Source organism: Lissotriton vulgaris, chromosome 5 (genome assembly GCF_964263255.1).
Source record: "Lissotriton vulgaris chromosome 5, aLisVul1.2, whole genome shotgun sequence".
NCBI classification, from domain to species: Eukaryota; Metazoa; Chordata; class Amphibia; order Caudata; family Salamandridae; genus Lissotriton; species Lissotriton vulgaris.
In genome coordinates, this window is record NC_141693.1 from 1,631,180,943 (window position 1) to 1,631,207,145 (window position 26,203).

Here is a 26,203-nt window from a genome sequence, read left to right on the forward strand (position 1 = left end):
AGTATGGTGAAACATGAAATTAATTTGAGTGGTGGGTATGTTAGTCAGTTATTTGGATTGAGAAAGGATGGGGTGGGGTAGAAAAGGTAAAAAGGTTTGCATTTATATAGCGCATGTAACCCTGATGGGTGGTTGAAACGCTTTAATGGTGAGTAGCACACTTCTGTTATTTTGATTGAAAAAGATAGTGGAGAGATGGAAGAGTGAAGGATTTTTTTTATTATCATTTGTTTTTTTTAGGTCATAGCAGTAGGAGGAGGCTTTTGGATGAGTAAAAAGGGTTTTGGGAGGGGAAGAGACAGAGGGAAGAGTTTAGAAATGTTTATTTTAGGGGATCGGTGTAGTAAAAGAGGTGTCAGATGATACAAGGAGGGGTAGAGTAGGAGAGAGTCTAGAAAGGGTTATTTTAGGGATCATAGTGGTGGTATGGGGTTTGGGATAAATGAGAGAGTGGATGTAGAGGATATATTGATAGATGTACAGGGTGAGGGATGGGGTAGTGCATTGGAAAGAGTAGTATAAAGAAGTTTGAGATGAGTCAGAAAGTTGGGCTAGAAGATATATTGAGAGAAGTATAGGCTGAGAAATAGGGTAGTGCATTGAAAATGCCAAATTAGAAGAAAGTGATAAATATATAGATCCATAAGTACATTGAAAGTATATAGATGCATAAAGACAATTGACTGACAAACATTTGTCAACGGCCATTTTCCTGACCAAATAACTGTGATGCGAAACTTCAGTGAGGTAATTATTATGTTGAACATATTTAAAAGCACATTAATTCTGATTGTCACAGTAGCTGCACTGTAATGCAAATTATTTGCAACTGCAGTTATGTAGCGCTTTTTAACCCACCTCGAAATGCCGAAGTGCTATGATACCCAGCTTCGAAGAGCTACACAGAACAGGCAAAAGTTAAAGCCGCACCCAGTTTAACTCATTCCACTGACCTCGGAAGAATGAAAGGGGAGCTCGCTCTAATTCGAATATGTCTCTACCGGTATTTGAATAAGTGTCTGCAGATTGCACAGGAATATTTGCAGCAGTTGTTTCACCCACTTGCTGTCTTCCGCTTCAGAGAGCAATAAAAACAGCCAAATAAATAACAGGACCAACATAAACGGAGTTTAGGTCATGGTTTTCCATGATTTTTTTTTTTTTAATTTTTAATTTAGCTTACAAAAATACATTTCATTAGGCGGTAAAATATTTATCAGCAAGGGCATTTTTCAGCCCTGAGAGCGGTTCTCAGTTAATCAGTTTTATTTAAAATGAACTCGCACCAGAGTATTTCGTAGCAAAACACTCTAATAAATTAAAGGCATTGTATATGGCAATGCCTTTAATTTATGAGCATTGTGTACTTCTACTTGCTGCTTGCAGGTTTTCAAAACATAAATAAAAGGCATTGTCATTTACAATGCCAATAGCTAAAAATTTTGCAAATGCGAGACCTATTGCATTGCAAATGCTTGTTTATGATAAAATGCTGGTTAACTTTCTATAATAAACACTCTTTACTAGGAACTCATGGCACTTTATCAGTAATGCTCGGTTTCCCAAACATAATTTAAGGCAGAAATAACTTAGTTGTTTCTTAACAATTGGACTATTAACCCCTTCCTTGCTCGTGACGGAACCACTCCGTCACGAGCCACGGATGCGCTATGCTAATGACGGAGTGGTTCCATCACGGCACGGCCGCCCCGCCTACACAGCATCAATTTTGCGCCTGGCAGCGGTTTAATTGAGCGGGCGGGGCCGTGACGGAACCACTCCGTCATTAGCACAGCGTGTCCGTGGCTCGTGACAAAGTGGTTCCGTCACGAGCATGGTGGCGGCGAGCTGTCCCCCCTAGCGCCGTGGTGGAATTACAGCCGCGGCCAAGGGGTTAATTACAAACTCGCTTCTCTTCTCATGCTGTCATATTGCAGGATAACATTATACAAATCAGCCTCACATATGCTCACCTTACACAGAATGCAGGGATCCTTGTCCACACTGCTCTGCCATGCTTGTTTGGGGGATTGGTGGGGGTGCTTGCAGTGTAAGCCTGATGAGCGACCACTGCGCCTTCATCGGCCGGGTCGCCCCCACGCTCCTCGTGTCTACTGATCCTGCGCCTTACCTGCCTCCTGCTGCCTGTGCCTGCCTGCTCGCCTACGCCGTTTGCCTACCGCGTCTGCTCCCTCATCCAGCATCCCAGCCGCCGCAGGGCCACCCGCCAAGCCCGCACTCATTTTTCCCGCCGCTGCCTGCCTGCGGCCCCGCCCCCCGCCAGCCGATTGGCTCCCACGCTCCCGCCTCCCAGTGGACCTACCCTCCAGGCTCCCTTCTTATAACGCCCCCGGAGCGACCGCGCAGCGGACGCGCGCAGCGGGAGCGCCGACTGAGCGCCGAAGGTGCGCCAAAGGTAAGCCCGTCTGCGCCCGTCCGTGCCTGGACCGCGCCCAGTGCCAGGACCCCTGGCCCCCGTCGATACCAGCCCACCCGCCGGACCTACGACTCCACCGACCTCTACGCACTCAACGCCGGGAGAATCCCGGGATGCTACAGAGCCACCCCGAGACGCCCCCACGGACCCTTCTGCTGCCACTCCTGCAAGTTCACCTGCAACCGGACCTGCACTACAACAGCATCGACCAAGCCGAGCACCAGTAACAACCACCTCAAGTGCATCCTGCTCAACACCCGCTCCATCCACAGACACGCCGTCGAGCTCTGGAACCTGCTCAACACCACAGCCCCAGACGTCGCCTTCCTCACGGAAACCTGGATGAACGCCTCCTCAGCGCCCGACATCACCATCGCCATCCCGGACGGCTACAAGATCATCCGGAGGGACCGCGTCAACCAGACAGGAGGAGGCATCGCCATCATCCACAGGAACTCCATCCGCATCACGACCAACACCGATGACACCCTCGCACCCACCCAACACCTGCACTTCCAGATTCTCATCAACCCCAAGACCACCCTCAGAGGCACCCTCAACTACAGACCCCCGGGACCACGCACACAATTCAGCGAAGACATCGCCGACTTCATCAGCCCGCACGCCCTCCCCTCCGCTGACTACATCCTCCTCTGGGACCTCAACTTCCACCTGGAGAACAACAACGACCGCAACACCACCACCCTGCTGGACAACCTTGCCAACATCGGACTGAAGCAGCTAGTGACCACCCCCACTCACTACGCCGGACACACACTCGACCCCGTCTTCTCATCCAGCAAGCACATCGCCTTCAGCCACGCCACCGGACTCCACTGGATGGACCACAGCTGCGTCCACTTCAGCTTCAGAAGGACCACGATCCACCACCACTAGCAACAGGTTGCATGCAGAAGTTGGAACAGGATCACAGCCGACCAGCTTGCGACTTCCCTGAGCATGAACCCTCCCACCAGCGCAACGAACCCAATCCAGGCGGCCACCAACCTCGCGAAGTGGATCAGCAACTGCGCAGAAGACCTCGCCCCTCTGAAGACCCCGCCTAGCAGACCCGGCAGCAAGAAAGCCCCATGGTTCACCGACAAACTCAAGAGCTCCAAGAAGAACTGCCAAGCCCTCGAGAAAGCCTGGCGCAGAGACCCAACACCGAACAACATGACTGCCCTCAAGCTCGCCACCCGAAAACACCACCAACTGATCCACGCCACCAAGAAAACTGCATTCAAGGAACAACTGGACAACAACGCCCACAACAGCAAGGAACTCTTCAACACCGTTAAAGAGCTCTCCAACCCCAATGCCGAAAACAACGACATCACCCCTTCACAAGACCTCTGCAACTCCCTCGCCTCCTACTTCCACAACAAGATCGCGGACATACACAACAGCTCCAGCACTCAACCGACGCACGCCACGACTGAACCACCGCCCCCCACCACCACCCTCCGCGCCTGGACCCCGATCAGCACCGAAGACACCATCCGCACGATGAACTCCATCGACTCCGGATCTCCGACCGACCCCTGCCCTCACCACGTCTTCAACAAGGCCGACGCTGTCATCGCACCCCACCTGCGGGGCATCATCAACACCTCCTTCGACACCGCTACCTTCCCGGAGAGCTGGAAGCACGCCGAACTCAGTGCTCTACTAAAGAAGCCATCAGCCGACCCCACCGACCTCATGAACTACCGCCCCATCTCGCTGCTCCCGTTTCCTGCAAAAGTCATCAAGAAGACCGTCACCAAGCAGCTGGCCGCCTTCCTTGAGTCGAACGGATCCCTTGACCTCTCGCAGTCTGGCTTCCGGGCCAACCACAGCACCGAGACCGCCCTGATCGCAGCCACCGATGACATCCGAGCCCTGCTCGACAACGGAGAAACAGCGGCCCTCATCCTCCTAGACCTCTCCGCGGCCTTTGACACTGTCTGCCACCGCACCCTAGTGCAGCGCCTCAGCAACGTCGGAATCCAGGAGAAGGCACTGGAATGGATCACCTTGTTCCTCGCCGCAAGGACACAGAGAGTCCGCCTCCCCCCGTTCAGATCAGAAGCCACCAAAGTCATCTGCGGCGTTCCTCAAGGCTCCTCGCTCAGCCCAACCCTTTTCAACGTCTACATGAGCCCCCTCGCAGCCATTGCACGCCAACACAACCTCAACATCATCTCCTACGCCGACGACACCCAGCTGATCCTCTCCCTCACCAACGACCCCTACACCGCCAGAGCCAACCTACACGAAGGGATGACAGACGTAGCCAAGTGGATGATGAACAGCCGCCTGAAACTGAACTCAGACAAGACGGAAGTCCTCATCCTGGGATCTTCATCCTCCGCCTGGGACGACTCCTGGTGGCCCCCCGCCCTGGGCAGCGCACCCAAACCAACAAACCACGCACGCAACCTGGGCTTCATCCTGGACTCCTCCCTCTCCATGACCAGACAAGTCAACGCCGTCTCCTCGTCGTGCTTCAACATCCTACGCATGCTACGTAAGATCTTCCGGTGGATCCCCACCGAGACCAGGAAGACGGTCACCCAGGCCCTCGTCACCAGCCGTTTGGACTACAGCAACTACCTCTACGCCGGAACCAACGCCAAACTCCAGAAGAGACTTCAGCGGATTCAGAACGCCTCAGCACGACTCATTCTGGACATCCCCCGTCGCAGCCACATCTCCAGACACCTGAGAGATCTGCACTGGCTCCCGGTCAACAAGAGAATCAACTTCCGTCTCCTCACCCACGCACACAAAGCCCTACACAACCAAGGCCCAGGATACCTCAAAAGCCGCCTTAACTTCTACGCTCCCACACGCCAACTTCGATCGACCGGCCACGCCCTCGCCGCCGTCCCCCGCATTCGAGGAGCCACCACAGGAGGAAGGTCCTTCTCCTACCTGGCCGCCAAGACTTGGAACTCCCTCCCGACCCACCTCCGCCTGACCCAGGACCACCTTGCCTTCAGGAAGCAGCTCAAGACCTGGCTGTTCGAGCAGTAGCGGACCCCCCCCTCCCCATGCGCCTTGAGACCCTCCAGGTGAGTAGTGCGCTATATAAATGCTTTGATTGATTGATTGATGACCCCAGATAAGGTACAGCTGCTTGACCAGGCTTCCATGCGTGCCCCACTTCGGAAACACGTCAGAAGTTACCAAAATACATAGGAAGCTGGGATCAACATGCTTCCAGTTTCTTCATTAAAGACACCACTAGTCTTAGGGGATTCACGTGGCCAGGTAGGCATGGCCTCAGCTTACATTTTTTTTTTTTTTAGGAACAGGACATCTGCCCTCGTGACCGCACCAGGGGTACTTGCCTTATATTCACTATGTTAGCAAGTTTATTGTGATGACCATAGCAAAACAAATTAGTCCAAGGCACGGCGGGCCAAGCACTTTGGCTTTTTTCTGTTCACTGTTAGGTTGGCGTGAGAAAGCCAAAATACTCGAGGACTATCAAACACGATGGTGTTGGACTCCTCCACAGTGGAGAAGTGTGGCTCACTGGTTAGAGGAGGCATACCCTGAAGCAGAGGTCAGACCCGGGACCAGGGTTCAATTCCTGACGTGGCAGGGTCTTGAGCCCAATTGTCCATGGACTCGATAATTCTTGCTTTGGTGCCCACTCTAATCACGGGTTCACACTCTGCAACGCTGGGCATTAAGCTTGCTTAATCTCCACAACGGCCCCCCCCCCCGTGGCGGGATGCCTGGCTTTCACCTTGGGGATGCCCAGTATGGGTTATCTCACAGGGAAAAGCCAGGACGGGTTCCCAAGGCAAGCGCTGAGATGCCCTAGGGTAAGTCGAGCGCTATATAAGAACACACATACATACATACATACTACTGCTGTGTGCCACTGACTAGGAACCGAAAGGGCGGACTGTTTCCCGCCTCCCAATCAAACGTTAGAAACCCTGTGGTGAAGAATGAAAGGTGCAGCAGAGCCAATGAATGGCCACGACTGCGAACAGATGTTGAAAGGACACAAACATAGCTGTGCGGGTGCGAGATAACGAAGGGTTTGGGTTGCTCCCAGTTCAATGCGTACATCAGTCACAAAAATTATTTTAACCCAAAACATCCAGTGAAGCGTTTAATTAAACTCCGTATTATCTCTGTGTTTACGGAGGGGGCTTCCTCGGGAGAGTTCCAGTGTCTTGTCTGCTTGCCTTTCTTTCTTTTTTTTTTTGCAAGAAAAAAACATACTTTATTGCATACAAAAATAGGATGTGCGATTGTTTTCACTTTAAATTAAGGTGTGGTCTAGGTGGGACACTAGTCGAACACTCCCAGGCAGATCACAACCCAGCTGAATATGTGCCCATATCTTTGAGGTCCATTGTTACTAATTAGTTGTATCTGCTTTAAAAGGTATGTGCCCCTCGCCACATATAACAGACATGGTTGTGCCCTCAAAAACTACAACCTTTCATCCCACTGCTAATCCATGGATTATATCCGTGATAAGTGGATGTCTGAAACAAAAAAAAGGGAGCGGGCGGGGATACTCCGTATATTTAATTTATGACATGGTCTACCTAAAAAACAGAAACCTCTCAAGTAAAGAAATTGCAAAAAAAAAAAAAGGATTGATTGATTGGAGGTGCATGTATGAAGGCTGTTGTAGCAAAGACCATCTGGCAATGCAGTCATTTTCTTTTTACAGTGACCACTTTTAACAAACTTGAATTCGTTGTAGAGGACGGAAAGTAAATTACTGGCTAAAAGAAAAAACTTGACGGAGATGCTGTGTAAATTGCTAAGTCAAATTGCTTGTCTTTCTAAAGCCAGTCATTTAAAGTCCTGACTAACCCTCAGCATAGAAGACTGCTGCAGGGGCTGTGTGCACTGCTCGTTTGTTAAGTTACTGGGCACCCCTGCACACTTCCAGAACAGTGTTTTTTACACAGATGCTCACCAGCATGCAGAAGTGGTAAACACACGTCACGCTCCTGTAAGCAGGCGGGTGCTTGCCTTTACTCCGCATGTGTTGTAGCACAAATAACCACAGTCTTTTATAAATGAATGCCTAGAGCCGCTGTCAATCCTACACGGTGGGATTTAACTGCGTTACACCCGGGCACTTCAAGTGGGGCACTGTACAACCAGGGCATGCCAGTTTAGGCACACCCAGGCATCCCATCTTTAGGCTGTTCAGTTTTAGGCAATTCATCACATAGACACTGTGTATTAACACATACTTTGTAAATGCCGGCGCACCGCATGCCTGCTCTCCTTAATGCATGCCTTGTGTCTGTCTGTAACGCAACTAGTTCTCATGTAAAGCACCCTGATACCTTTGGGTCAAGTTTGTGCTATATAAAAATGCAAAATAAGGCTACCTCTAGCACGTCCATTTGCATCTGCCACCCAAATTTACACAACTGCTCTGCTGTACTTTGTGCCTGCCCATCAAGCAAGCCGGTTGGCTAACTGCCAATGCAGGGTCCCAGCTCTTCATTTGCGCTTCTGTGTCATCTTGTATAAGCTTGCATTACTCTGCCATCCCACAGGCCTTCGGGTCTCTGTATTGCATAACGGCACCTGGCACTGGGTGAGCTCCATGAAAGATATAATCTGTTGCGGGTCAGACACGCAGGTTCTTTGAACTCATGGGCATGTAGCCTTTGTCCTGCAGCTGCACCGCGGGGTAACAATGCAAGGGCAGAAGGGGGGCTGGATGGCAGGCAGTCAGAAGGGGTGTGTGTTGTATTCCATATTCAATTATGTACATATCTCTTTAAGTAGGCTCTGCCTGTTGTTGCCTTATAAACCTTGTACTGCAATCTGTTACTAAGGGCAAAGGTTCTAGATTCCAGCCTGTATTACTACTGGACCTGTCCTGCTGAGCAGATGCTGTACTGTGTTCCTCTGTACAATAAACCTACTTTCACCTTCAACTGGACTGGATTACTACAAAATTGGCGACGAGGGTGGGATGCCCACGTCGACGCCATTTTGTGTACTGGTCGCTTAGCAACGAGTCGCCGGACGATTAACATCGCGTTTCAACGCGGAAGAAGCAAATCTCTTCACAAAAGGATCGACTTCTCATTTAATGGTATCCTGTATCGCGCTTAGCGCATTCCTTATGTGCAAGGACCAAAACTCTTCGTATTGCACATAGAAGAATTGTTTTTCACCAAGAAAATGCTTTTTATACAGGTTTGACTTTCATTATTATTATATGCTCGTTGTTTTATACCACATTACTTTCACATAATTTTTTTTTACTATTTCTTTTCTTGAACTTACTAATACTCATTAACTTAAGCATATCATCAAACATGCAGTTTGATCCTCCCCCTAAGTTTCTACAAAATAAAGGAGAGCCTCCCATACCTTGGATTCGCTGGAAAGAGGAGTTTATGACATTTCTAAAAGCTATAGATGGGGAGAGATTTTCACAAGAAAGGAAAAAGAACATTTTATTACATTCTTTGGGTTCTGAAGGTCAAGTGGTATTCAGAACACTTCCTTTACATGATGGGGGAGGAGACAGAAATGTATTTGATGATGCCATGACTCGTCTTGAAGCTAGATTTAAACCTACTTTTAGTGTGGCTCTGAATCGCTATAAGTTTTACACTAGAGCTCAAGAAGAGTCTGAAACTTTTGATGATTTCTTGACAGCTTTACGTTATTTGTCTACTAATTGTAATTTTGGTCCTATCTCTGATGAGATGATCAGAGACCAAATTATAGTCCATACTAAGAGCAAGAAAATCCAAGAAAAATTATGGATTATGGGAGATCCGGATTCCGGATTTGAAGGATGTTATTGTTACAGCTAAAGCTATTGAACAATCAGACAAATGGATAAAGTGTTTGGATAAGAAGGACAAAGACAGTTCCTCTGAAGTGTGCGCTGTTAAATCTGACGCCTCTTCTGCGTCATCTTCCAACAAAACTCAACGTGCCAGTTATTCATTTCAACGTTCTTACAAAAAGAATGACAAATTTTTCCATTGTTTCAGGTGTGGTAGTCCTAGTCATGCTGCTTCTTTTCCTAAATGTCCTGCTATTGGGAAGGAATGTAACAAGTGTGGTAGACAAGGACATTTCAGTAGTTTATGCAAGACCACTACCGGAACCACTCCTGGGAATATCAATAAGAATAGAGTTTCTTTTGTTACTGACTCTGTGCAAGAAGTTGATGTTCCTGAGGAAGATAATGGAAATAATTGTGAAAGAGGAATAGTTGTTTCCATTGTCGATCCCAATGAACAAGAGTTGATTCACCTTAAACAACCTGAGTGCATAGTACATGTTTTAGGTGTGGATCTTAAATTAATGGCCGACTCAGGGTCACCTTGGACAATCATCACTAAACAATATTTCACTGAGGTGTTTGAGGGCATTGTTAGTCTTACAGATCTCAAAGTTCCTGACATAATTGCCAGAACTTTTCTTGAAACTGTTATCCCTATGGAAGGATATTTGGGAGCAGACATGTTTTTTAGAGGTCGAATGAGGTTTGTTAAGATATACATTGCCACAAAGGGAGTGAATGTGCTTGGGTGGAGAGATCAGTGGAGTTTTGGTATTACTCTCAATCCCAGGAAATTGGATCCCATTGTCATGATTGATGATTGTGTAGAAGAAACTCATTCTGTTAAAGCTATAACTGGTACTGAAGCATGGATAAATGAGATCATTAATTTGTTTCCCAAGGTTTTTTCAAAAGAATTGGGAAAATTACATAACTTTCAACACTTGATCAGACTCAAGAAAGGAACCATTCCTGTTACTCAAAAGTTAAGAAATGTTCCCATAAATGTCAGGGATGATCTTAAAATACTTTTGAAAAACTTAATTGATGATGATATTATCGAAGAAGTTGAGTCTTCCGAATGGGTTTCGCCCATCGTTTTAGCCCGAAAATCTGATCAAAGCCTGAGGCTATGTGTAGATTTGAGAGCTCTCAATTCAAACATCATAGTGGACTGCCATCCCCTTCCTAATATAAATGAGGTTGTATGTATGTTAGAGGGAGCGAAGGTTTTTTCCACATTTGATTTGCGATCAGCATATCACCAAATTGTATTAGCAGATGAATCCAAACAAATGACAGCTTTTCTCACCCCTGAGGGTTTATTCCAATATAAGAGAATGCCTTTTGGTTTGGCCTCTGCGGCATCAGTTTTCCAACGTACTATGCATCATATTTTTAAAGACCTCTACAAATTTGTGAGGTGCTTTCAAGATGACATTCTTGTGTTTTCCCCTGATAATGCCTCTCACAAAGATCATGTCATGGAGGTTTGTAAAAGATTGGGTATGCATGGTCTCACTCTAAAGGACAACAAGTGCAAAATGTTTTGTGAATCTGTGGAATATCTTGGACACACACTTACGGGTAATGGTGTTGTTCCCAAGAAATGTTTGGTTGATGCTATTCTTAAAGCTCCATGTCCTGACAACAAGGAAAAGTTGCTCTCTTTCAATGGCTTGTGTGAATACTATAGCAAGTTCATTAAGGGGTTTGCAACTAAAATGGAACCCTTGAGAGAATTAACAAGACAAAAAGTAGAATTTTACTGGGGTGAGAAGCAGGAGTCTGCCTTTCAAATCATTAAGCATGATATTGCCAATGCCCCCACATTGAAACCCTTCTGTGTTAATAAACTGTGTGTGGTTACTGTTGATGCCAGTGAGTATGGGCTAGGAGGGGTTTTATCACAAAAGTGTGGAAATGATGAGTGGTGTGTGGCGTTTGCTTCCCGCACTTTGACTGAAACAGAAAGGAAGTATTCGGTCATTGAGAAAGAGCTTTTAGGATGTGTCTGGGGAATAGAACATTACCGGAATTTTTTATGGGGTAGTCGTTTTCTGTTGAAAACGGACCATAAACCACTAGTCTCTATACTTTCCCCTGGTGGTGGTCGGAACGCCACAGCACGGATTGCTAGACTCATGTCTCGCTTACAAGAGTACAATTTTGATGTGGAGTATTTTCCTGGAAGGAGCAATGTTACAGCCGACTGTCTTTCGAGACTTCCCTGTGACTCTAAATGTACTACAAATGACAAAGGTGAAGAAGATGTTGAGTTTGTTGCTTCTTTAAGGGATTTCTTAGGAGATGAATTCTCGTCCATTTCAAAATCTGTGTGGGATGATGCTGTTACACATGACAAGAATTGGACTACTCTTAAAGAGTATATCTTAAAGGGTTGGCCTAATAGTAATATGGTTCCTTCAGAATTGAAATCTTTTCATCAAGTCCTTAGTGAATTAGAAGTTGACAATGATTTGATTTTTAAAAGTGGAAAATGTGTACCTCCTGAGGATATGCAAGAGGAAATTATTAGGCTTGCTCATGAATGTCATTTAGGCATGTCTTCCATGAAGAGATTAGTGAGAACTAGTTTTTGGTGGCCAGGAATGGATAAAATGATTGACAGAGTAGTTCGTGAATGCTCTATATGTGTCAGCAGTGATAAGATGTTGAAGACCTACCCTGCCCCACTCATACCCATTTCCTGGCCAGAGAATCCTTGGAGGAAGCTAGCGCTTGATATTTCCGGTCCTTTCAATTCTCTACCTCAAGATGCCCGTTTTGCTTTGGTGTTAATAGACTACCACTCTAAGTGGCCTGAAGTTAGGTTCGTGTCTTCAGCTTCCTCGCAGGTCATTGTTGAATTTCTCAGAGAGGTATTTGCAAGAGAAGGTAGCCCTGAGGTTCTGATTACCGATAACGGGGTACAATTGATTTCTACTGAAGTAGAGGACTATCTCAAGTCTTGTGGGATTAAACACATCACTACACCTCTTTACGAACCACAAGGTAATGGACAGGTAGAAAGGTTTAACCGCGTCTTGAAAGATTCTGTTGAATGGGCGAGAAAGACTCCCAGTGTGTGGAAAAAAGTTATCAGAGAAAGGTTATGGTTGTATAGAATAACCCCTCACTCAGTTACTGAGCTTAGTCCCTTTCGTTTATTGAGGGGAAGGGAGCCTGTGTCCAAATTGTGTCCGTGGTGGATGAAAGAGAAGTTTAGCTCTCCTGCCATTTCTTCTCCTGTTGACGTACGAAGCACTTCTCTGAGAGTCAAACATCATCAGGAGAAGATGAAGGAATATTATGACTCTAAGCACAATGTGAGAGTTCCTGATTTTGTAGTGGGAGATTTTGTCAGGATACGTAAACCTGGATTTTTGATTAAGGGTGCTTCTAAATTTGGGCCTATTCGAAAAGTTGTAAAAGTCAACACCAACAGCATCATAACTAATGATGGCAAAGTCTGGAATGTGAGACGTGTTGTTAAATGTCCTAATCTTCACTCTCCCAGCTTTGACAATGTTATTCCACCTGTGAAAAATGATTCTGTAAAATATGATTCTGTTTCTTCTAGAGTTAAGACCAATAATAGAAGCGTTAATGTACCACTTAGGTTTAGAGATTGATTCAGTTTTTTGTGCTTTCCACATTTTTCTTCCTTTCCAGAAACGTTTGCTTTTTGCGTCATGCTTCCTATTCTCCTCATGTTTCTTTTCTTCCTTTTCTTCTGTTTCATCTTTCTTTTCTATTTCTTCTTCTTTAGGTTCCTCTCCTCTTTTCCTCCTTTTCTTTTCTGTTCTGTTCTTTTTAGGGATAAGATGTGTTGTATTCCATATTCAATTATGTACATATCTCTTTAAGTAGGCTCTGCCTGTTGTTGCCTTATAAACCTTGTACTGCAATCTGTTACTAAGGGCAAAGGTTCTAGATTCCAGCCTGTATTACTACTGGACCTGTCCTGCTGAGCAGATGCTGTACTGTGTTCCTCTGTACAATAAACCTACTTTCACCTTCAACTGGACTGGATTACTACAGTGTGCCATGACAGTGTAGTCTCGGTGCAGCCACGGCCCGCTCCCTGAACCCTAAAATTTCTCCCCTTGCACCCCAAAACCCGTACACGCCCTGAACCCTAAAATTACCCCCTTGGTAGCCCAGAACCCATACCCAACCTGAACCCTAAAATTATCCCCCTGGCACCCCAAAAGCTGAACACTACATTCTGATTGAGTATCGGGCCGTCTCCCTGCTCAGGGAGGATCTGCTGGTCTGGATCGGCTCGCCCTGGTCTGGTTCTGCGCGCCCTTCTCTGGAGCTATTCTGCCTACCCTGTCCCTCTTCCGGTCCCACCTAGTCTGCTTCCATGCACACTGCCTGGACCTACTCTGTCTGGCCTGGTTCTTTCTCCTTTGGATCGGCTGTCTTCACTGGCGGAGGACACAGGTCTCACTTCTCTGAAGCTGCTCTCCTTCACCCAGACCCCCCACTCCCACTCCACTTGCTCTCTCATCTTCCTTCCTCCCTACTTCTCGGTCTCTCTTTCCCCACTGCTTTTCTCTCTCTTTCTCTCCCCCCTCTTCGTTCACTCTCACCCCCACCGTATCCGTCTCCCTGACCCCACCAAGTCTTCCTCTGTCTCCCCTCTCTCTACCGCCTCCTCATGTCGGTGATAGGGAGCCTGGGGCCCTCTCTGAAAATGCGAGCTGGAGGTGACGTTAAGTGTGAAAGCATCAAGGTGTGAACCTAGAGAAGAGGTGGGGAAGGAGTGGGCAGCAGGTAGAGGGTCAAACGGGGCACTGGCTCTCAGAGAGGTGATAAGGTCCGGGGAGCAGCCTGAGGACAAAAACAACACTAGAGCAAGAGGCAGACGCTCCGTGGGGAGCCTGGTGTAAACTGAAGAAACGTACACTACTTAGCACTACAAAGCAGCCAAAGGGCGCCTTTCACTAGATCCAAGAACGTGACCCATCGCAAACAAACAGCAGACATGGGAGAAAACAGCGGTGTTATGAAAACAACAAAGGACAGAGTGACAGACGGCTGCCGCCGAAACCTGGAAGTACAACTTACACCTTTACACCTTTAACAAAAGACAATTACTGATGCAAGCACCACACGCAAGAACACTATAAATATATAAATCTCCCATCTTTACTTCGGGAACTGGACCAGTACCTGTGCTATCCTGCAAATCTTCCTGGCCTGAGGTTTGAGGTGTTAGTTACAACTTGTGGCGCCCCCTGGCTAGAAGGTCTATATTTGCGAAGGATCTCAGAAAAAAGGTCCTCAATTATGCAAATCTCAAAACCACTACATTTAGACCCTACATTCTTCTAAGCACCTGCTGGCTATTTAGTAGGCTACCTGTGTCAAATATATGCAAAAATAAAAACACGTGTTATGGCAATTTACAACGCTTTACTGTGATTAAGGACAACTGCGAACAGATGGACAGAAAAAGAGATTCATCCCAAAGTTGAAAAAGGATGGAAGGATGGCTTTTTTTGTCGCGTTACAAAGTACCTAATTATGGATTCTCGACCTTTTGTACTGTATTTTTGGTAAGGGGATGATACGTGAAAATGAAACAGATGTTTCTACAACCTTTTTTACTCTATACCTCACAAATTTCATTTACCTCTTGTACTGGTGTTACTTAACTTGGTTACCTTTATCAAGCTCAAGCAGTCTTGGCGCACGTGTTGCAATTCTAAAATTAGGTCAGAGTGGAAGTTCGAACTGCTTGGTCATCACTGCCCCACTAACCCCTTGTTTATGACGTCACCAGATAGTCACTCAGTGCAGGTGAGGAATGCAGACATCTTTTTGGCAGGATGCTACGGAAATATCTTCCCCTGTGTACTCAGGAGCACCTGCTACGCTGAGTTTGTGTTATGTTTTCATACTCATTTCTGTGTCATTGCATGACTCCCCAAGTTTTACTGTTTTCTCTCTCTGACTGTCTCATTTGGATGACCGCGCAGGGCTCAGACTCTAGTGCACAGGTTGGGAGACCCTTAAGTGTGTATGAGGTACCGCTCTAGTTTTAGGGCCCATCAGTGGTGAAAGGAAGCTGCGTAAAGTGGCTCTGCCATCGGCAGCCAGGTGCTTTCCTCACTTTGTCTGTCTACGGTCCTCCCAGAGGTCTGAACTCCCTGAGTCTACATTCACCACACAAGCGCAGCCACAGCACCTTAGTCTAGAGCACACGGGTAAGGCAGGCCCAGCCTTACTCCACCAATCACACACGCTGTGACTAGAATATGAGGCACTCAGCAGGGATACCCTAACAGCAGGGCCACTGTAATTATGAGGCAAGGAGGGTCAAATAAAGCGGAAGGGTTGAGTGAACTATGCGTCAAGAAAAAGCAAATTATGTGGCACATTCTGTGACAGTATAACTACATTTTGTCATTTTTAAACTTATTAACACTGTTTGGGCATTAGTTGCACCTCATTAGTACTAGTTAAACACCCAAATATAGCATCAAACTACAGAAAGTTGGTCAGTCAACCATTGCAAAGGACTTTCAACTGCCCGGCAACATGTGTTGCTGCGTTTTTACTAACTTTTGAACTGTTTGAGCTAGAAACAATTTTTTTCTTAAACTCTGTAGATTATGCGGCATATGTTGGATTATGCAACAAATGCAGCAAATATACAATTTATGCGAAAATCGCCGCACAATTGCATAATTTCAGTGCCCTGCCTATCAGTCACATGGATGTAAACTTTCAGCTGTTTGGCTATCTATATCATTGGGTGGGATGTAATTATTTTTAAAGAATAAATCCCTGAGTTGCATGAGAAATCTGTAATGTTGCGGCAATGCGGGCAAGTGCCTAGAACGAGTTGCTCTAACCCTCAATGAGTAAGACTAGGAAGGGCTGTATGATAATTTCTACTCTGGCTCTTTTAAAAGCATTAACCTGCTGATCTGTTTACATTAAATGCACTCTGTAATCTACTTGGTACACATTCTTTGCAGTAGGCATATTAACCCTCTGTACTACCTTCACATAAGTCAAAAACCTCAACTACACAAAACTCTGATCTCTGGTCAGGAAGAACATTAATCACAGGATTTATCTTGACATTTCTGTGAGGCCCCGTAATTGGAGGAGGAAAGGAACGGACAGCAGGTACTTTCAAAATCATAATTAAGTTGTAAACACGGCGCCCAAGGAAGCCAGCACCGGGTATGATGGCACCGGTCGTACCGCCCTAGAGCAGGCCCTGGCAGGTGGGGCAAGGAGGGGCGCTCCAGGGGGGGCACGTGCCCCTCCTTGCCCCCCCCCATGCGGACGCCCATGGTTACGGGGGTCGTTGTTGGCTGGCGGGAGGCGGTGCAGACGTGCCAATCGAGTGTGCCAGCTTCCTCAAACACAGATCTTGGGCTGGCGCGGGCCGGCGAAGCGCTGGGACCTCGGGCCCATATAGATGTAGGACAGCCCATTGGTGGGCATAATGTAGCCAGGTGAGGCCAGAGGCAACATTGCAAAAGGGGCTGGATCCATACTCGGTCGAGATGATGCTTATCTCACTTCATGTCATGTGCACACTATTACACCATATAGACTTTCACGCAACAACCTAAAGCATTGTGGGTAATGGCATACTTCCATTCAGCCGAATAGGCTAATTTAATTATAGCAACTATTTTTCTTTTTCTGCTGTTTTTATTTAGCGCAAACTCTACCTGAATGTAGTGGAGCCTTGTAGGAGCGCCAGATACATTTCACAAGAGGACGCATACGTTTTCGGTAGGCACGAGATTAAGTGATTTGCCCAGAATCATAGGATGTCGAGTCTACGCTGAGACTCAAACCCATTTCCCGCCTGATTCCACAGACGATTCAGAAAAAGGGGGTGGTGATGAACAGAGTGTTTGAATTAAGCAGACCACTCTTACCCAGTCCAAAGATCAGGGCTTGATCCATCACCGTTATTTAGCTCACTGCACCATCCCGGCTCAGAACCTGGCTATATGCAAATTAGTCTGTCCCTGGCCCAGTGCATCATGGGAACAGGGCAGACCAAACTACCAAGCCAATTCTTCACCAGAAAGGAGACAAGCTTCTGGGGACCAGTTTCTGGCATTTCAGCCGTCGGCGGCCCGGCTTGCTTGAATCCTGATGGTGCAGTGAGCAAGGGACTGATGTCTGAGTATACCCTGCCACACCTATAGTGGCCAAAACGATTCAGAAAAAGGGTGTGGTGATGAACAGAGTGTCTGAATTAAGCAGACCACTCATACCCAGTCCAAAGATCAGGGCTTGATCCATCACCGTGATTCCACAGACAGCAGCTCTGGCTGTAACCAGACTCCCTCTCAAATCTATGTCCTCGAGTAATGGCTGTCTGACGTGGTAATAACGCGCTGCTTTGTATGCAGGGACTGAGTCCGCACAGACAATCCACTGAATCACGCTTTTCTTTGATATCGGAGCAGGACACAGTAATGGCTCTGGAGAGGGGGAGTAGTGTAACCCGAGAGCAGGCAGGGTCTCCAGTGCACCCTACGCTAATCCCTGCAGGATGGCCGTAACTGGGACCAGCTTGGACGCCGGGAAGGAGCTATGGTAACAAGTAGTGGCAGAGGGGCCATTCAAAGTAAATAAAAAGGGGAAACAAGTCTCACCATGAGGTAGCAACTGGGGACCGCCGGCCTCTGGGCACTGCGAGTCTGGCACCAGGTAGAGCTGACAGGGCCTGTCCGATCAAATTACGTGGAACATAGGAAGGCGACGCTTATTACACAGTTGCTCTGCGCATGGAGGAGACACACAGAGAGCTCGGACGGGGTATATGCAGTTGCCTGAGGCGAGGAAAGGGAAGCCGTACAGAGGTGCGGCGTGGAGGGAGATAGCCCCTGGGGGCACTCCCTTCACCCGACGGAAGAATTGGTAGTCCTTGCCTGACAGCTGTTGTTGGATCATGCCGCCTGCCTCCTGTGCAGGCACCGGGTCGTGAGGGACCAGGGCTGGCACGGAGGTCCAAAGGGCGTGGCCTCTGCCTGCAGGCCTGGATTGGGGGCGAAGAGCAGAGAGGGGATAACATTATCGTTTAAAAAAGGGCGTGAGAATCCCCACCCCTGTTTGCCCTCAAGTAGTGAAGAGAGAGCGTATTCACAGTGGGCGCTAACTTAGACAAGCACAAAGGTGACAGGCCCGCTGCAGTGTTTCATTGCACACCTTTCCAGTGAACATGTGCGGCATTTCAGTGAGATGGGCTGAGCTTGAGATCACCGCGAGCTGCTCAACCACCATCCAGTGTCCCGCTGTGGCAGCCGCCATGTATTTTTAACATATTACATGCGGCGCTACAATGATAGTGAAAGTGCGCTATCAAAAGTGCGTAAAAGGAAGTTCCCCACAACACAAAAGCGGACGAAGACAGTAGTTATGAAAGTGCCGTATCGGATCGCAAGCCAACCAAAAGCCTGCTAACAAAATAAATGCCTCACTTAAAGAATGGCAAGCTGCAGGAGAAACTACCGGCAATAGGCGGAGTTTTACCTAACAGATACAGATTACTTAATGCCTTGTAGAGGTAGCGCATGCGCTGCCTGATGCGAGACCTAAATAGGAGAAAAAAAAGCATGGTGCACGGTTTCAACACACAAACCCAATTTCAGCCTGCCGCCCATCATATTTTGATGCGGTTTTGATTAGGAAAGGGGCTGACATTGTTATTGAAGATAAATCAGTAGACAGAAGGGGAAGATGGGTGATTGTCAAGTAAAGAATGGCAGGGGAAGTCTTTGTAATAGTTGGGTATTATGGTCCGAACGTTGATGATCCAACAATACTAGATAAAATTGAGATAGAATTAATGGAATTTTCAGGAAAAATAATTATGGCCGGAGACTTTAACACAGTGTTAGATTGCAAGTTAGATAGAACGGGTAATAACAGGGCAATAGTAAATGGTAAAATGGCAGCCAAGTTAAGGATGATTATGGCACAGCAAGGTCTATGCGATATATGGAGATTGAAAGCAGTACAGCAAACAGGATTCACCTTCTATAATAAAAAACACAATCACAGTTCACAAATAGACTTCTTTTTAGTAGATATTAGGTTGAAAGACCGAGTTATGAAAGTGGCACATATAGGAGCGCATCTATCAGATCATTCAGCTGTGAGTCTAAATTTAGAACTAGTAACAGATGAATTGAGTTCTGTCTGGAGGCTGGACCGCACTATTTTAGCGGATGAAGACTATTTAGAATCCTTAAAGGATGAGTTACGAGTCTTCCTGGATGTGAATGAAGGATCAGCTAAGGAGGATATAGTCTGGGAGACATGTAAGGCATTCCTGAGAGGGAGACTGGGAGCTCAGGGGGCAAAGAAGCGGAGGCTATATCATAATACAATTACTAACTTGGAGAAAGAAATTCGAGCTTGGGAAGTCGGTCAAACCTTACAGGGGGGGAACATATCTGAAGAGGCAGCTAAAAAGAAACTTCTAGATCTAAAGATAGAACTCACAGCAGTACTCACACAAAAAGTTAAAGAAAGATGGGAAGCCAGTCAGTTGGCCCACTTCTCATATGGGGAAGGATGTGGCAAATTACTGGCGTGGAAAGCAAAAAAAGATCTTGTACGTAATCAAATAAAAGAGATTAAAAAGGCAGATTCAAGAGAAGTCATAACAGAAAGTAAAAAAATTGCAGAAACTTTTTACGATTATTTTGTAAATGTTTATACAGAGGATCTCTGCCCTAGCAAAACAGAGATAGAAAGCTGGCTACCCCTGGTGAAACCACTTTCAGCTGATTGGGTGGGGGCGTTAAATAAGGAAATCACGCAAGATGAAGTGTTTAAAGTGATCAAGGAGAGCAAAAGAGGGAAAGCACCCGGCCCGGATGGTCTCCCACCTGAGGTATATAAAGTGTTAGGGGATATAATTGCACCCACGATATGTCACCTGTTTAATAAAGTTTTTAGAGGGGAGGTAACAATACCAAGTTCATGGAACGAGGCAACAATCACCCTAATACTTAAGCCAGGAAAATCTCCAAGTAGCTTAGATGCTTACAGACCCATTTCACTTTTGAACCGTGACTATAAACTCTTTTCAAAAATTTTAGCTGATAGACTTAGTAAAGTTATCCATAAACTGATTCATGAAGACCAAAGAGGTTTTATCAAGGGGAGATATCTAAAAGAATTGACATATACGTTGATTGGAATGATAGATATGGCCTCTAGATTCGAGTACCCCTTGGCAGCAAACGCTTTAGACGCTGCCAAGGCTTTTGACCGAGTTAATTTTACATACTTGAAAATATTATTGCAACATCTTAATTTAGGAGAGAATTTCACGCAATCTCTTTTTTCATTGTATTGCTCACCAATATCGCGTGTTTTAGTTAACGGAATTCTCACCCATCCTATTAAAGTAATGCGGGGTACTAGACAAGGGTGTCCTTTATCGCCCTTGCTTTTCAACTTGTATATAGAGCCTCTGGCTTGTAGAATTAGAGCCTCAGAAGAGATACCCCCTTTTGTGGTTAATGATTGGTCAAAAAAACTTGGTTTATATGCAGATGATATTATTGTTTATTCTTCTAATTTGGTGTTTTCTTTGGAGAATCTAGTCAAAAGAAAGAATTTGGAAAGATCTCTGGATACCAGATAAATCAGGATAAGACTGAAATATTGGCCTGGAATCTTAATACGGAGGGGGTAAATACTAAATTAGAAATGAGATATCTGGGAGTTAGGATTACACAAAATATCGAAGAATTAGCTAAAACTAATTTTGATAGGATTAAAAAAGAAGTCGCGGCCACATTAAAAGGTTGGATGAATTTACCCCTTTCGATATATGGCCGGACTAACCTTGTAATAATGGTGATAGTACCAAAAATTACATTTTTGTTTGAGACTATCCCACTTGGATTTAAAAAAGAATGGTTGGTTTAACTACAGAGCGAGATAACATCATTTATTTGGGCATCAAAGGGCTCTCGCATATCATGGAAAAAGTTAAGGAGGAGAATTAATAAAGGAGGATTGGCAGCCCCAGATATTCAAATTTATGCATGGGCCTTTTGTTTAAAAAACTGTAGGATGTTGTTGGGTACCCCACTTAAATCTACGATTGGAGAAATATTTGGAGTCCTGTTGAAAAGTTCTGGATATGATGATTTTGGTTTTCTATATAATTTTGCAGATCCTAAATTTTTTTAAAAGGTGAGACTTAAGATTTTGCGGGATCTGACTGAGATATGGTACAAAATAAGAAAGTTATTAAAATTGCCTTACTTTAGTTATATGGCTCCAATATGGGACTCTCCTGGTGCTCCATTCTGGACAAAAGATGCGTTAGCACTACATTTGAAAAAGGAACCTGCTTTGCAAAGATGGAAAGATTTGTTTCAGGATGGTAAACTTTTGTCATGGGGCCAATGCCAACAAATGTGGGGTTTGGTTTTTTCGAGATACAAATATCTACAGATCCAAAGTTGGGCTAATGATTCGGAAACTGTGATTGGAACTAAGAATGACTTTGAGTTGAAGCTGGAGATAGGGATCTTTAAGAAGGAAGTGGCCATTTGGTACTGGACGATATTGGAAATGGAAGATGGACCATTTGTTCTACCAGAGACCCTGTGGATGGACAGCTTGCCAAGGATCGCGACAGAAAACCAATGGCAAGTAACAATGTCTATGCTTTATAGTATTGTCAAACCTGCAAACCTAAGGCGAAATCTTTTGTTTACTATCCACAGGGCATATTGGTCTCCTTATAGACTTTCCAAATTTAAAGTTGGCGGAGTTGTTGGGTGTCCGAAATGTAAAGCCCCAAATGTGGATGATCTACATATGTTCGTCTCTTGTCCAAATATAATGCAATTCTGGCTGGATGTAAGTAATTCCTTATCCAAATCTTTGAACCTGCACATTGAGGTAAGCCCCAAATTAATTATAACAGGAAGATATGATTTAGAAAACAAAAGCATGAATAATAATGTTAGACTTACTTTTTATGCTATGTTGCTAGCGCGTAGAGAGATATGCAAGTTATGGGTCTCACCACTCAGCCCTAATTTAATGGATTGGATTTTAGCCATGAGGTATATGGCTAAGCTTGATATTTCAGATCATACTAAGAGAAATCGAGGATTTTGGGTACCCTTCCTTCTATGTTTTGGTTGAATAATTTTTACTATGATTTCCGATGATTAAGCCCGCGCCTATCTCGCTGGTATCTTCTATATGGTATCCCAGGACGGAAAACAGAGCGGGAGGAAGACACACTTGTTGAGTCAGGCGGCCAAGAAGGACCGTTTAGAGAAAGGCCGGATTCAAAAATAGGTGATGTCTACGCCTCACTACTCTAACCAGCTTATGAGTTAAATAAAAGCCCAGTGGTGGATCAAGTTAGAAGTTATGGGTGGCAAGTCGGCAAATGAGGAAAAAAAAAAAAAGAAAGTGCCGCATCGGATCGGAAGCCAACCATAAGCCTGCTAACAAAATAAATGCCAGACTTAAAGAATGGCAAGCTGCAGGAGAAACTACCGGCAATAGGCGGAGTTTTACCTAACAGATACAGATTACTTAATGCCTTGTAGAGGTAGCGCATGTGCTGCCTGATGCGAGACCTAAATAGGAGAAAAAAAAGCATGGTGCACGGTTTCAACACACAAACCCAATTTCAGCCTGCCGCCCATCATATTTTGATGCGGTTTGTATGCAGGTTTGCACAATGACGGACTCATTAAGATGAAGGCTGTTGTGAGAAAACGGAGGAGCAGAAATCGCCGTCAGCCTCTCCCCGGCCCTCAGCCAGAGCAGGATGCTACTAGGTGTTGAAGGTAACTCTTCTTTCTCCCTGTGCTGCTCCCAAGCAATGGAGGCACAGTCACCTTGGAAACAAACTGCACCTAGTGTTTGCAGAACAAACAATGGTACCTTTTCAGCCAGTGCGAGGCAGGCAGACAGGCTGGCCAAGCGGCAGCCAAGTCACCCTGGGCCTTGGGAGAGTGTCGGCGTGGCAAATGGATGCTTCAGCACAAGGCTGCTTGTGGCGATGGAGGCCGGAGCCGCCCAACGGTGAGAAAGCCGAAGTTCCCCGGGAGTTTCACAGAGTGCTTGGCCCCCGAGGCTGCTTCAGCATGTCTGAACTAGAGCCACATGAAGCTAAAGAGAGTCCATAGGCTCCTCTTGAAGGGAGCTTCATAGCGAGGTACCAAAACTTGAGATACCTAACCTGCCCCCTCCAAACCCTGATGAAGGATGTTGTGACCCGACAGACAGGACGACAGGACTGGAGGACACTAGGACCCTGTGGGTCATGAGGGAGGTGACCAGGTCACCGGACACCACATCCGGTTAGGGACAGGAAGGACCGCAGACTGACCAGGACGGGTACGGGGACGGACGTGCCTGTAACCAGCTGCCAAAGGAAAGAAATAAAAGAAGCATTGAGCAACTAACCTGTGTCCTGAGTTTGGTGTGTTGTCCGGCGCCCACTATAGAAACACGACAAAAAACAACCTCTATCTAGCCAGGCGCTGCTTCTCTTCAAAGCGAAAGTGGTCCAAGCCAGGGCTCCCTCCAGTTACAGGCCTATTGACACTCAGATTGAGATTAGCCCTGTCAAAAGGGCTTTCTTTACAGTGCGAGATGCTGGGGTCCTTTACAATGAGTAAAACGTGGGCCGAAGCTCTTAACAGCGTGAGAACTATTGGGAAGCCTAGGCGGGGAGGGTGCCGCCTCAGGCATACTACTTAGTCTTTACTGTGAATCATGACAGCGTTCACAGTAGGTAATGCTTTTCACTCTCGTGTTGTTCCCCTCACAAGCTCGAGTTTGCTCCTGCACCCTGAAGAGCGCATTTACTGTAAAAGATTGCATTGTCCCAGTCTATCAAGTCTGTGCACAGCGCTCCCAGTTAACTGTGTGATGCAGCCCATGGACTTGCCCAATGCAACAGAAATCATGGACGTTTTGCTGCAAACTTGAAAGTACCAAAAGTAGGTAAACTTGCAAAAACATGCACACTGACAAAATGAATCAGTGTTAGAGGGTGAAGGTACAAAGGTCTCTGAACACAAAAGGCAAGTGTTAGCAATCCAGACTTAGAGACTGTGATTAATTTAAGCTGCTGGTTTCCGGTGCTTAAGACCGTCTATTATTTTACAGGGACGGGTCTATTCGATTGTTCTCCCCTGGGCAGTGGGCCCTGTAATTATTCAAATATAGCACCTTTCCTGTTCTTGAATGTTTGCCTTGGTATGTCTCCAGAGAATACCCCACCCAGGTCCAGGCATGATGACTGCATCACGTTAGTGATGTCAGCAGTGCACGCCTGCCCTTGACTAAGGAGTCTCAATATTCCAATTGGATTATATATGTGTTTTAGGGCGGGTTGATGGGTGAGCTGGGGCGAAGGAGGCTGGGAAAGTCTGTTCACATTGGAGAACAATAAAGTGCCTAGCATACTTTAATAGCTCACACCCACCGACCTGAAAGTGAAACCAGATGAAGCAGGCCAGACTGTAGATTATTCTGCCTTTTACACGTCGTGGCCTCGGCCCACCACCACTTGCAGGCCCTGTCTGACAACGGCATGCAGTGCACATGCTGCTCTGCACCGGCAGCACTGTATAAAATCTGCCAGCACACAGCACCCTCATTGCTGTTCTGCGTGAGCCTGGCAGTGGCCGCATTACAAGGAGCAACTGGGCAGCAGGCACAGCTGAATTTTGGATTCCCGCCAGGCCACAACATATAAGATTAAAGGCAGAGCATGAATCTGACGAGCGTGCCAGTGGCCTGTCTGCTGTGACCAGCCATCAGCACATCACCCCTTCCTCATTGAGCAGGTAAGGTACTTAATATGTGGCACTTGGCAAGGCCGCACAGCCTGGATGAAAAATTCATTTACACAGCGCGCATCATGACTTTTTCTTCTGAGGTTTTAAATAGGAAGAAGATTGTGAAACTGGTCTCACCTGCTTTTGGTCGTACCCCATCCCCACCCCTGCCTGACCCCCACCCCTGCACATTACCTCCTCGTCAGCCCTCCCCGTCCCAGTCCTAACTACATGAGCATAGCTCCTCCCACCAGAAACTCCCAAGCAACTTGAAACCCATCCCTTCCCTCCAGGCCACACCCATACCCTGAGGCATATAACCCTGTGACCTGCCAATCAACAACCTGTTTGTTTTTTCTGCGGAATCACTTCCGAGCAGTCTTCGTCGAGGGGGGCACTGGAATTGGCCTCCTATCTGGTAAGTGTGGAACGGGATGCTAAGCGCCCGTTTTTAACCCCTATTGTGCCTGTTTTTCTTTTAACTTGTAGGCATTTGCTTTGAGTCCCTGCTGTAGCGGGACCGTGGGGTTGGGGGTCCGGACTGCCTGCTGTGGGGTGGTGACTCCCTGCTGCAGCCTCCCCTCTTCCGGGTTCGTTCCCTGCTCTAGCCGGTACACCCGGGGAGGGAGGGGGGGGTGTGTGGCTGGCTTTTTCAGCGCGCCGAGGGCGTGCAGGATTGGCTTCTCTGTCTGTAACTCTCGGGGCTCGTTTCTTCGAGCCCGTGTTTTTCCCCTTTTTCTTTATGCTTCCTGCAATCCTTGGTGGAGTCTGGGGTTGCGGGGAGGGGGGGGGGGGGGGGGACTGCCTTTGTTTGGTCCGTGGGGGCCCGTTATTTAGGTTCAGTCCGACTTTGATGATTGTTTCCTGGGTTAGTGTTCTCTTCCCCGCGTTTCTGTTGTTGGAGCTCCCTCTACTGGCGGTCCAATTTTGCTTTTTTGCCGTTTTTTACTGGAGGGATTTGCATGGGGCTTGATTTCGTGTCTTGGCCTCTTGCTGCTCTGCTGTGGAGTTCTGCTGGGGAGTTGGGGAGTTCTTACCTCTGGGTTCACTGGTTCCTGGGACGGGGTCTTCTGGGTTTCTTTGTATCCTTACAGTTGGGCCCTGTTCAGTCTTTTCCTTTTGTAGTTT

The 26,203-nt window shown here is 46.7% G+C and overlaps 1 protein-coding gene across 1 annotated transcript in view; it reads right to left on the bottom strand.

Annotated features, from left to right (window-relative positions):
* The window catches only part of PRR29 (proline rich 29), a 715,263-nt gene that overhangs the window by 546,868 nt on the left and 142,192 nt on the right, over positions 1 to 26,203 (bottom strand). The gene's annotated exons all lie outside the window — the stretch shown is intronic.